The sequence below is a fragment of the Mandrillus leucophaeus genome, unplaced genomic scaffold, assembly GCF_000951045.1.
Source record: "Mandrillus leucophaeus isolate KB7577 unplaced genomic scaffold, Mleu.le_1.0 Scaffold719, whole genome shotgun sequence".
NCBI lineage: Eukaryota > Metazoa > Chordata > Mammalia > Primates > Cercopithecidae > Mandrillus > Mandrillus leucophaeus.
This window is the reverse complement of record NW_012107797.1, coordinates 327,719-337,422: the sequence shown is the minus strand read 5'-3', so window position 1 is coordinate 337,422 and position 9,704 is coordinate 327,719. Positions and strand designations below refer to the sequence as shown.

The window sequence follows — 9,704 nt, the reverse complement described above, 5'->3', positions numbered from 1 at the left end:
GCATTTTGTTTTCCAGGAATTGTTTTTCCTTAATATAAATTATGTCTCAATGAAATAATAGTATAAAATAATCACCACAAAAGGGTTTTCCTTTTTTTTTTTTGAGGCAGAGTCTGATTCTGTCACCCAGGCTGGAGTGCAGTGGTACAATCTCAGCTCACTGCAACCTCCACCTCCCTGGTTCAAGTGATTCTCCTGCCTCAGCCTCCCGAGTAGCTGGAATTACAGGTGCCCGCCACCACACCCAGCTAATTTTTGTATTTTAGTAGAGACGGGTGTTTCACCATGTTGCCAGGCTGGTCTTGAACTCCTGACCTCAAGTGATCCACCCGCCTTGGCCTCCCAAAGTGCTGGGATTGCAGGCATGAGCCTCTGTGCCCGGCTGGGTTTTCTAAACAAGTTCTTACTTTTTGCCTTATTGGAAGCAACCTAGTGACTGAAAAAGAGATATCAAGTGACAAGTCACTCAATATACCTATATACCACTGGAGATTTATGACAGTTCAAACTGATACAAAATCAGGGGTGGTGATCACGCTTCTTAACTAGGGCTGCCGTAACAACTTGCCACATGTGCCGCAGCTTCAGACACCTGAAATTATTCTCATAGTTCCGGAGGCCAGAATCCAAACTCAAGGTTCAGCAGGGCAGTGCTCTCAGGGTCTGGAGAAGAATCCCTCCCTGCCCCTTTCTGGCTTCTGGTGGCAGCCAACCATCCATGGTGTCCCTCGTCTTGTAGCGGCATCACTCCAGTTCCTGCCTCACATAGCATTTTCCTGTGTCAGTGTCCAGTTTCCCTCCTACAAGGACATCATCGGTCATTGGATTAGAACCCACCCTCATCCAGTATGGTCTCAACTTGATTGCAGCTGCAAAGACCCTAATTCCAGATAAGGTCACTTTCACGTGTTCTTGATGGACTTGAATCCAGGAGGGTCACTAACCAAATATAGTTACTATTTCCTTCTGGGATATTTACACAGAAAGTGATATATTAAAAATGTAAAACCTTAGCCATTTCTTTGAGAAGTTATTATACCTGGCCTACTGTATGAACATGATTCTTTCTAAAAAAAATTTTAATCACTATATGATTTTCCTATTTAAAATTGTGACATGAATAATTGTGTTCCATACTCTTGAAGGGAAGCAGTAAAGTCAATTTTAATATGTTTGTGTAATAGGAGCAATAGCTACATTGTGCTGCTAAGTCTTGCATTAAGGCAGTCTAAAGTATTGCCTGTAAATTTTTTTTAAAATGATCTCTTTGCAGAGAAACAGAATAAAGACTAAACCTACCAGACATTAAAATACAGATTAAGGCTATGGTATTTGAAACAGTTTAGTACTTAATTCAGGTAGAAATGGAAAAAACAGTGGAGCTAAATAGAAGGTTGCTGATTAAAATAACAGTGAAGTACCAGTGTTAGCCAAATAGCAATGCAAAGGTCAAAAGGTTTGCATTTAACATGTTGGTGAGGCTGTTGAGAAACGGCATTGAGGCAGTTTCTACCATAATTGAAAAAGCACGTCAAAGAATGTGTATTCAAGGATGCCACATTATTTGCAAAATATTTTAAGGTTTTATTTAGAGTTTTACTAGAAATATCTGGTTAACTAAGTCAGGATTTGTTCAGTGGAATACTATATGCCTGTGAAAATAATGCATTTTATGCATGTTTGTGGATGTGAAACATCTCCAGTAAAAAACAAGTAAATACATGGGGCTTGCAATTATTTAGGGAAAGAAGCAGGGCAGGAGTAATACACATTAATATATGTGCTTTTGTGCATGTATAAAATATGTATGTAAGACTATATAAGAAAGTCATAATAGTGGTTGCCTTAGGAGACAGGTCTGATGTGGAAGACAAATTCTCATCTTTTTGTACTATTTTTAGCTGGATACATGCAGCACTGCATTAGGATATTTCAGTAACAGACCACATAGTACAGTGGTCCCATAAGACTATCAAGCCATTATTTTTACTGTAACTCTCCTCTGTTTAGGCATGTTTAGATACACAGATACTTACTATTGTGTTACAGTTGCCCACAGTATTCAGTACAGTAACATGCTGTGTACAGGTTTGTAGCCTAGGAGCAATGGGCAATACCATACAGCCTAGGTGTGTAGTAGGCTATGCCATCTACGTTGTTGAATATACTCTGTAACACACATGACATGACAACAAAATTGCCTTACAACTCATTTCTCAGAACATGTCCCTGTCAAGTGACACATGGGTAACTGTGTTTTAATGGAAATAACTGGGAAAAGAAAAAAAAAAACGAATATTGTTCCAAAAGGTACATAAATGTTGAATGCATTATAACTCATGCTTATGCAGGTGTGGTTTTGACCTGTGTTTCTCTATAGGATTAGCAAGGAACTGTCAGCCCCTCATTGCGTGTAAAATGAGGGAAAAGCAGTCTTACAGGTATGCTAAGTTGGTGTTTCAGAATATCTACATTTATAACTAACTAGAGTGTAAGTCAATTCATCACACACTCACTAAGCCCTGCTTTTGCTAAAGGTGACCCTTGGCTGGTGTGATCACTATCCTTGGCCCTTCTGAGCATCTAAGCGCTATTCCCAGAGTTACGTCATAAAGGAACACAAAACTATTGATATATGTCTGCACAGTGAGTTCCCAGAGTACAACACAAGAGCAGTCTGTAACCTCGGCCCTTCCAGTAAAAGCATATGGAAATGCAAGTGAGTACATGGTGCCATACACCTAACTTACTTGTTTTAAAGCAGAAGAGATACAGAAAAGTGCACTATAAGTATACAGTTTGTTGAATTTTCAGAAACAGCACATCTATGGAGCCAGTCCCCAGACGAAGAAATAGCATGAGGCACCCAGAAGTCCCTCTTGAGTCCTCTCCCTGTCACTGTCCACCCCTGAAGGTAACTGTGTCGTGAACTGAGATAACAGAAATGATCTTTGCCTTGTTTTCTCTTTCTTTTACTCTTATAAATGGAGTCATAGATTATGTATTATTCTGTTCAACATCATTTGGGAGTGTGTCCTCATTTATTTTTAAAATGTCAAGTACCTGGCCAGGTGTGGTGGCTCACGCCTGTAATCCCAGCACTTTGGGAGGCCCAGGTGGGTGGATCACCTGAGGTCAGGAGTTCGAGACCAACCTGGCCAATGTAGTGAAACCCCGTCTCTTCTAAAAATACAAAAAACTAGCCGAGCGTGTGGCACACACCTGTAATCCCAGCTACATAGGAGGCTGAGGCAGGAGAATCACTTGAACCCCAGAGGCAGAGGCTGCAATGAGCTGAGATCGTGCCATTGTACTCCAGCTTGGGCAACAAGAGCAAAACTCCATCTCAGGAAAAAAAAAAAAAACAGTCCCCACATTTCAGCTATTATTAGTAACAAAATACTTTGACTCCTCATAATTCTCTGACACACCCTATATGCTAGCACACTGAGATTAACAAACACTGGTCAAACAATAAAGTGTATGGTAAACAGGTTATGCAGGGCCTTGTGCAATTGGCCCCAACCTGCTTCTCCAGCCTGTCTGTGCTTTTTTCCCCATCCACTGTTCCTTGTACAACTCTTGGCCCTTACATACTCATTCATCAAGCCCCATCTTCAGTGTTAGATCTGTGAAGCCTTTCCCCATCTGTTCCACACCATTCAATTTTGCATGCTCTATTCTCTGCACTTTGCTCTTTCCTGTGTTGTATCATTTGTCACATTATATTTGAACCATAAGTCAACAGTCTTTCCATTTGCTAAGCTCTTTTTACATCGTCACATCATAGGCACAGCACAAATGTTGAATAAATGAGAAGTGATCCTTCTCCAGGGACTTGATAATCTGCTGGAGGAGACAGATGTGCAGAGAATTATAATCATTATCCTTACCTTGCACTTCCTACTTGCCACTGTTTTAAGTGCTCATCTAATCCTTCTAACAATGTTAGAAAGTAGGTCCTATTATTATTACTATTACTGTTTTGCAGACATGGAGATTAAGTAGCTTGCCCAAGATCATAAAGTGGCAGAGCTGAAGTAATGGATTCAAATAGTTGGGTTCCAACCTCTTCTCAGACTCCTTGCATAATTTATTCCCTGCCTTCAAGACAGAAGATGAGGAATGTACACTATTAAAACGAAAATTGTTGCAGCTTTGGATATGTGTGGTGGGTGGTATAAGTCACACCATAAAAGTATATTGGAGTCAGGTCATCCAAGACCTAGGGTGATGTGCTAAGGAGTATTGACTTTTCTATACACAGTAGACAGCTGATGAGGTTTTTGAGTAAATGACTGGTTTTGTGTTTGAAGAAAGTGACTTTAGTGGCAATATAGTGGCTACATTGACAAGCACAAAGATTGGGAAGAGTTTGTTGCAGAAATCCCACTGAAGGCAAGGGCAATGGGAATGGGATCCAGGCCTGGCTGAATGCTCACATCAGCTTCTCTGCCTTCAGACACCCACTAACAACAATAAAGAGGCCAAATCACAAGCAACAAGACACATGAGGACAAAATCGAAAAGGAGAAAACAATTTTGGAAGCTCAAAGGTAGGTAGGTTGAAAATTCGTAACCACCCAGTGGGTTCATCTTGCCTGCTCCCTAAACAGAGCCGATTTATCAAGACAGGGGAATTTCAATAAAGAAAGAGTAATTCACTCAAAGCCGTCTGTGGGGGAGACTGAAGTTTTATTATAACTCAAATCGGTCTTTCCGAGCATTCAGGGATCAGAGTTTTTAAGAATAATTTGGTGGGTAGGGGATGTTGAGTCAAGAGTGCTGATTGGTTGGGTCAGAGATGAAATCAGGGAATTAAAGCTGTCTTCTTGTGCTGAATCAGTTCCTGGGTGGGGGCCACAAGAGCCAAGATCAGATGAGCCAGTTTATCAATCTGGGTGATGCCAGCTGATCCATCAAGTGCAGACTCTGCAAAATAGTTACTGATTTAGGAGCAGTTTAGGGAGGATCAGAATCTTGCAGCCTCCCACTGCATGACTCCTAAACCATAATTTATAATCTTGTGACTAATTTGTTAATCCTATAAAGGCAGTCTAGTCCCCAGTCAAGAAGGGGATTTGCCTCTTATCTTTGTTTTAAACTATAAGCTAAATTCCTCCCAAACTTAGTTCAGCCTATGCCCAGGGATGAATAAGGACAGCTTGGAGGTTAGAAGCAAGATGGAGTTGGTTAGGTCAGATCTCTTTCACTGTCTCAGTTTCAATTTTGCAGTGGCGGGTTCAAACTAACTTAGTCGACCCAGGAACATTACATTCCTATCTGGAATGGGGAAAACTGAAAAAGCCTGACTTATGAGCTGGATTCCTCTGAAGGCTCAGGAGCTTGTAGTCTTGAGTACCATGCTGTACCATGGGGTGGTGGGTGGAAAAGCAATTGGAAACAATTACTTCTAGATCCTCTGCCCCATTCCATGTAGTTAGCGATTGCTCCCTCCACCACCTAGCAGATTAGAGGTTTATTCCCGGAGAGTGTGAAACAACAGGTCTTTGAACTAGGGAACACCAGACACAGCTGGAGATAGGAATAAAACACTGAAAACAGGATTAACTAAACATGTACATACTAAATATAACCACCATCCTCCCCGGCCTTCTCCCCAACTCTACTGCCAGAACACTTCTAACTCTAGGTAGGAGGCTAGAAGAGACTTTTCTGGGGAATTTAACAAACCCAAGAAAAAAGATCTAAAGACAGATATCAGGGTTCCCCAAGTAAATTACTCTGCCAAATCACCCTACTATGAAGCCCATAGTGGCAAATATCACCATGTACATAGAGCTAATTGGCATTTAAGTGGCTCACTCTTACATATGAGTGAATAGCCAAGGATCATCAGGAATTAGGGGAAAGCCTCTACCCCAAGAGGCGGAGATCAAAACAAACACGAAACAGATTAAACAAAGAGGAAGTTAATTTATCAATACCCTCAAAGAAATTATAAAGTATACTACATAAAAAATGTTCAGTGAGGGGCTGGGCATGGCAGCTCACACCTGTAATTCCAGCACTTTGGTAGGCCAAGGCAAGAGGATCACTTGAGCCCAGGAGTCTAAGACTAGCCTGGGCAACATCATGAGACTCTGTCCCTCAAAAAACAAACAAAAAAACAAAAAAAACAAAAAAACTAAATAGCTGAGTAGAGTAGTCCCAGCTACTTGGGAGGCTTGGCAGAAGGATGGTTTGAACCCAGGAGTTTGAGGTGACAGTGAACTATAATCATATGATCACACCACTGCACTCCAGCCTGGGTGACAGAGCAGAACAAGACCCTGTCTCGAAAAAGAAAAAAATATTCAGTGGGGAAACAAATACCTTTTATAAATTAATAATGTGATAGCAAAAATGAAAAACTCAGAAATGTAGTAAAAATAGGTTGAGGAAATCTAGATTTTACAGCAACAGGACGAAGAAATTAGAAAACAGGAGAGAGAGATGATACAATGTGAGAACTGGTCACCAAGGTCCAATAATTGAGTAATAGGAGTACCAAAAAGAGTAAAAAGGACTGGAAAAGAGAAAGTACCAAAGAAATTCAAGAAAAGTTTTTAGAACTGAAAGACTTAGTCTTTAAATAATGTGTGCAAGTATAACCGGAAAAAAAATGTAAAAAGGAGGAACAGGATCGACCTGAAATAAAGAGCCATCGTTTCACTGGCATGCTGAGATGCTGCTCTGTTTACTCAGTAAGGAAGTAGGAAACCCTAGGAGGAAGAAAAGTTCAGTTCTCACCTGAGTGACTTCTGATACTGTTATCAGCACAGTGTGGAATCCAGCAGAGAGTTAGAAATGCTCTGTTGAAAATTAGGACAGAGCCAAATATGAGTCATTTGTGTACAGGTATTATGAAAATAATGGAAGAAAGTGTGATTGCCCTGAGAGTGGAGAGAGACAAGGTGGGGTGGGTCGGGGGAGGACTGGATAGAAGGAGGAAAGTGAGGGAAATTTGAGGCAGGAGAACAAAAAATACTATGAGGAAACTAAGAAAGGTTTTATAGAGCTTTGAGAAGGAAAATGTATGTGGGGTTTAGTATCTCTGAGAGCAACAGTGGGATGAGATCTGAGAAACCACCAGATGATTTGACCATTAGGAAGCAGTTGATGATATTTAAGAGAGAAATTTTAGTTAGACCCAAGTGTGCACGGGAGGGGAAGAGGTAGAAACCAAGGATAGTGGTTTTCAATTTATTTGTATTCTCTGCACACAAATAATACTGGCATTCTGGGTTGCACCTTTGAAATGACAGGCTGAAAATAATACCATTCAAGTCAAAAATAGTTTTAACACAATCACCAAAGGTGATGTTCCAGACATCCAAACCATCTCCCTGGGCACCAACTGGACTTACTGCTGTATCTCCCACCTTTTCCTTAATACAACCCAGCAGGGCTGCACTTGGCAGGCATGGACTGCCCAGATGTTTGGACGCTTGACCTAAATATTAAACTTTAATTGGTCTTGATTGTCACTTATGACAGTATAAAACGTGTCTTGCTTTATCAAAATGCACATTTGAAAATTATGGTTGATAAAATGCCTTTTCTAATAGTAGGATCATAGATCAGACTAGCAAACCATTTCTGAGTTTTTCTGGTTATTTTAAAGACGGTAGAGCTGAACTCACATCAAAGCCTTTACAGTAAACGCCATGTATGCCCTCTTAATTGCAAAGCTGGCCTATTGTCTTTTCTAAGATAAAGGAAAAGCAAACAGTGATCCCTTTCTAAGTTTGCAGTTCACAGTGAACCTTACCAAGTAGTTGGAATGAACTGTAGTCCAGTTACTTACTGCATTGGGTACAATACATGTTTGTGTACACCGTAGATTGCTTGTGTTTTTCCTTTTCAGGATTTTTGCTTTGTTTTCAAAGTACGCTTCTCTGATATTTATTTTAAATTTACTTTACATACTGTTTTTTTGCAATGGAATCTTGCTTTGTTGCTCAGACTAGTCTCAAACTCCTGGGTTCAAAGGATCCTCCTGCCTCAGCCTCCCAAGTACCGAGATTACAGACACACACCACTGTGCCAGCAGTTCTCTGATATTTAGAAGCATTAAGATATGGAATGTGATCTGCCTGTGATTTTCTTTCCAGTGAGAATGGCTCAGGTGTTTGCTGTTTGGTAGAGCCTACCTAATCATTGAAGGCAGTAGAGTTGATGCATGGTTTTACCTGAAAAATATGCAATGGCGCGATCCGGCTTACTGCAAGCTCCACCTCCTAGGTTCAAGCGATTCTCCTGCCTCTGCCTCCCAAGTAGCTGGTATTACAGGCATGTGCCACCAGGCCTGGCTAATTTTGTATTTTTAGTAGAGACGGAGTTTCTCAATGTTGGTCATGCTGGTCTCTAACTCCTGACCTCAGGTGATCCGTCCACCTAGGCCTCCCAAAGTGCTGGGATTACAGGCATGAGCCACCATGCCTGGCCATCTGAAAAACACTTTCTATGCTTATATTGGCAGCACATATACTAAAATTGGAATGATACAGAGAAGATTAGCATGGCCCCTGCTCAAGGATAACATGTAAATTTATGAAGCATTTCATATTTTTTAACTTAAAAAAAAAGCACTTTCTAGGGGTGGCAATCAGAATGTCTGTGTTTTTTTTAAGTGCCTCAAGCCTCCTGTCAGACTCATTTCTCCCTTTGAGGCCCATGAAGTTAGCACCCCAGAAGCATATTTATAATTGCTGATGACATCTTTTTAAGCTATTCAATAAACTGTGAGGAAGGACAGGTTTCCCCACAGCTAAACTTCTTTCATTTGCTAAGGGCCATATATTGTCCATCTCCAAATCACCAGATACTTGTTTTTCTGCAAAACACAAAAGAGTAGTAAATCCTACTTTTGTAAGACAACATTGGATTTTTAAGTGTCAGTTTTCCTGAAAATTATCTTTTAATTTTTTTTCTGATTGTGCTATTTTTCTCCACAATAAAGAGAAAGGGTTCCCCTGACTCACTGGACTATTGATAAGTACATAATTTTTTTATTGCATAGCATTTTTTTTTTTTTGAGATGGCATCTCATTCTGTTGCCCAGACTGTAGTGCAGTGGTGCAATCTTGGCTCACTGCAACCTCCACTTCCTGGGTTCAAGCAGTTCTCCTGCTTCAGCCTCCCAAGTAGCTAGGATTGCAAGCGTGCGCCACCATGCCCAGCTTTTTTTTTTTTTTTTTTTTTTGTATTTTTAGTAGAAATGGGGTTTCACCATGTTGGCCAGACTGGTCTCAAACTCCTGACCTCAATTGGTCCACCCCCGCTTGGCCTCCCAAAGTGCTGGGATTACAGGCGTGAGCCACCATGCCTGGCTCACATAGCATTCTTTGCTTGAATATAGCATATGCCCTCTTGATTGTGTGTTATTTTTAATATGTACAACAAACAGTTTGACGATTACACGGAAGGGAAGATAGGTGACAAACGAAAATAAAATTAATTGGCAACAGCCTTTCCACCATACAAGTGAGTTTTATTACAAGTTGATAATAGAATCAGGGCAGCATTTGAGGGTGATCACAAATAGCTGAGTCTTGGAAAGGGCTGTACGGACAGAAGGCATGTCAGCACAGCTTCACCTGTGGATTTGGAAACAGGGCTCAACAGCTCTCTACACTTCCTGGATTGGTAAGAAGAGAGAAGAAGCCACCAGGATTTCATCAGAGGCTTAAAAAAAAAAA

The 9,704-nt window shown here is 40.8% G+C and overlaps 1 pseudogene; it reads left to right on the top strand.

Annotated features, from left to right (window-relative positions):
• The first annotated feature begins 9,584 nt into the window (after nt 1–9,584).
• The window catches only part of LOC105528494, a 1,943-nt pseudogene continuing 1,823 nt past the window's right edge, over nt 9,585–9,704 (top strand).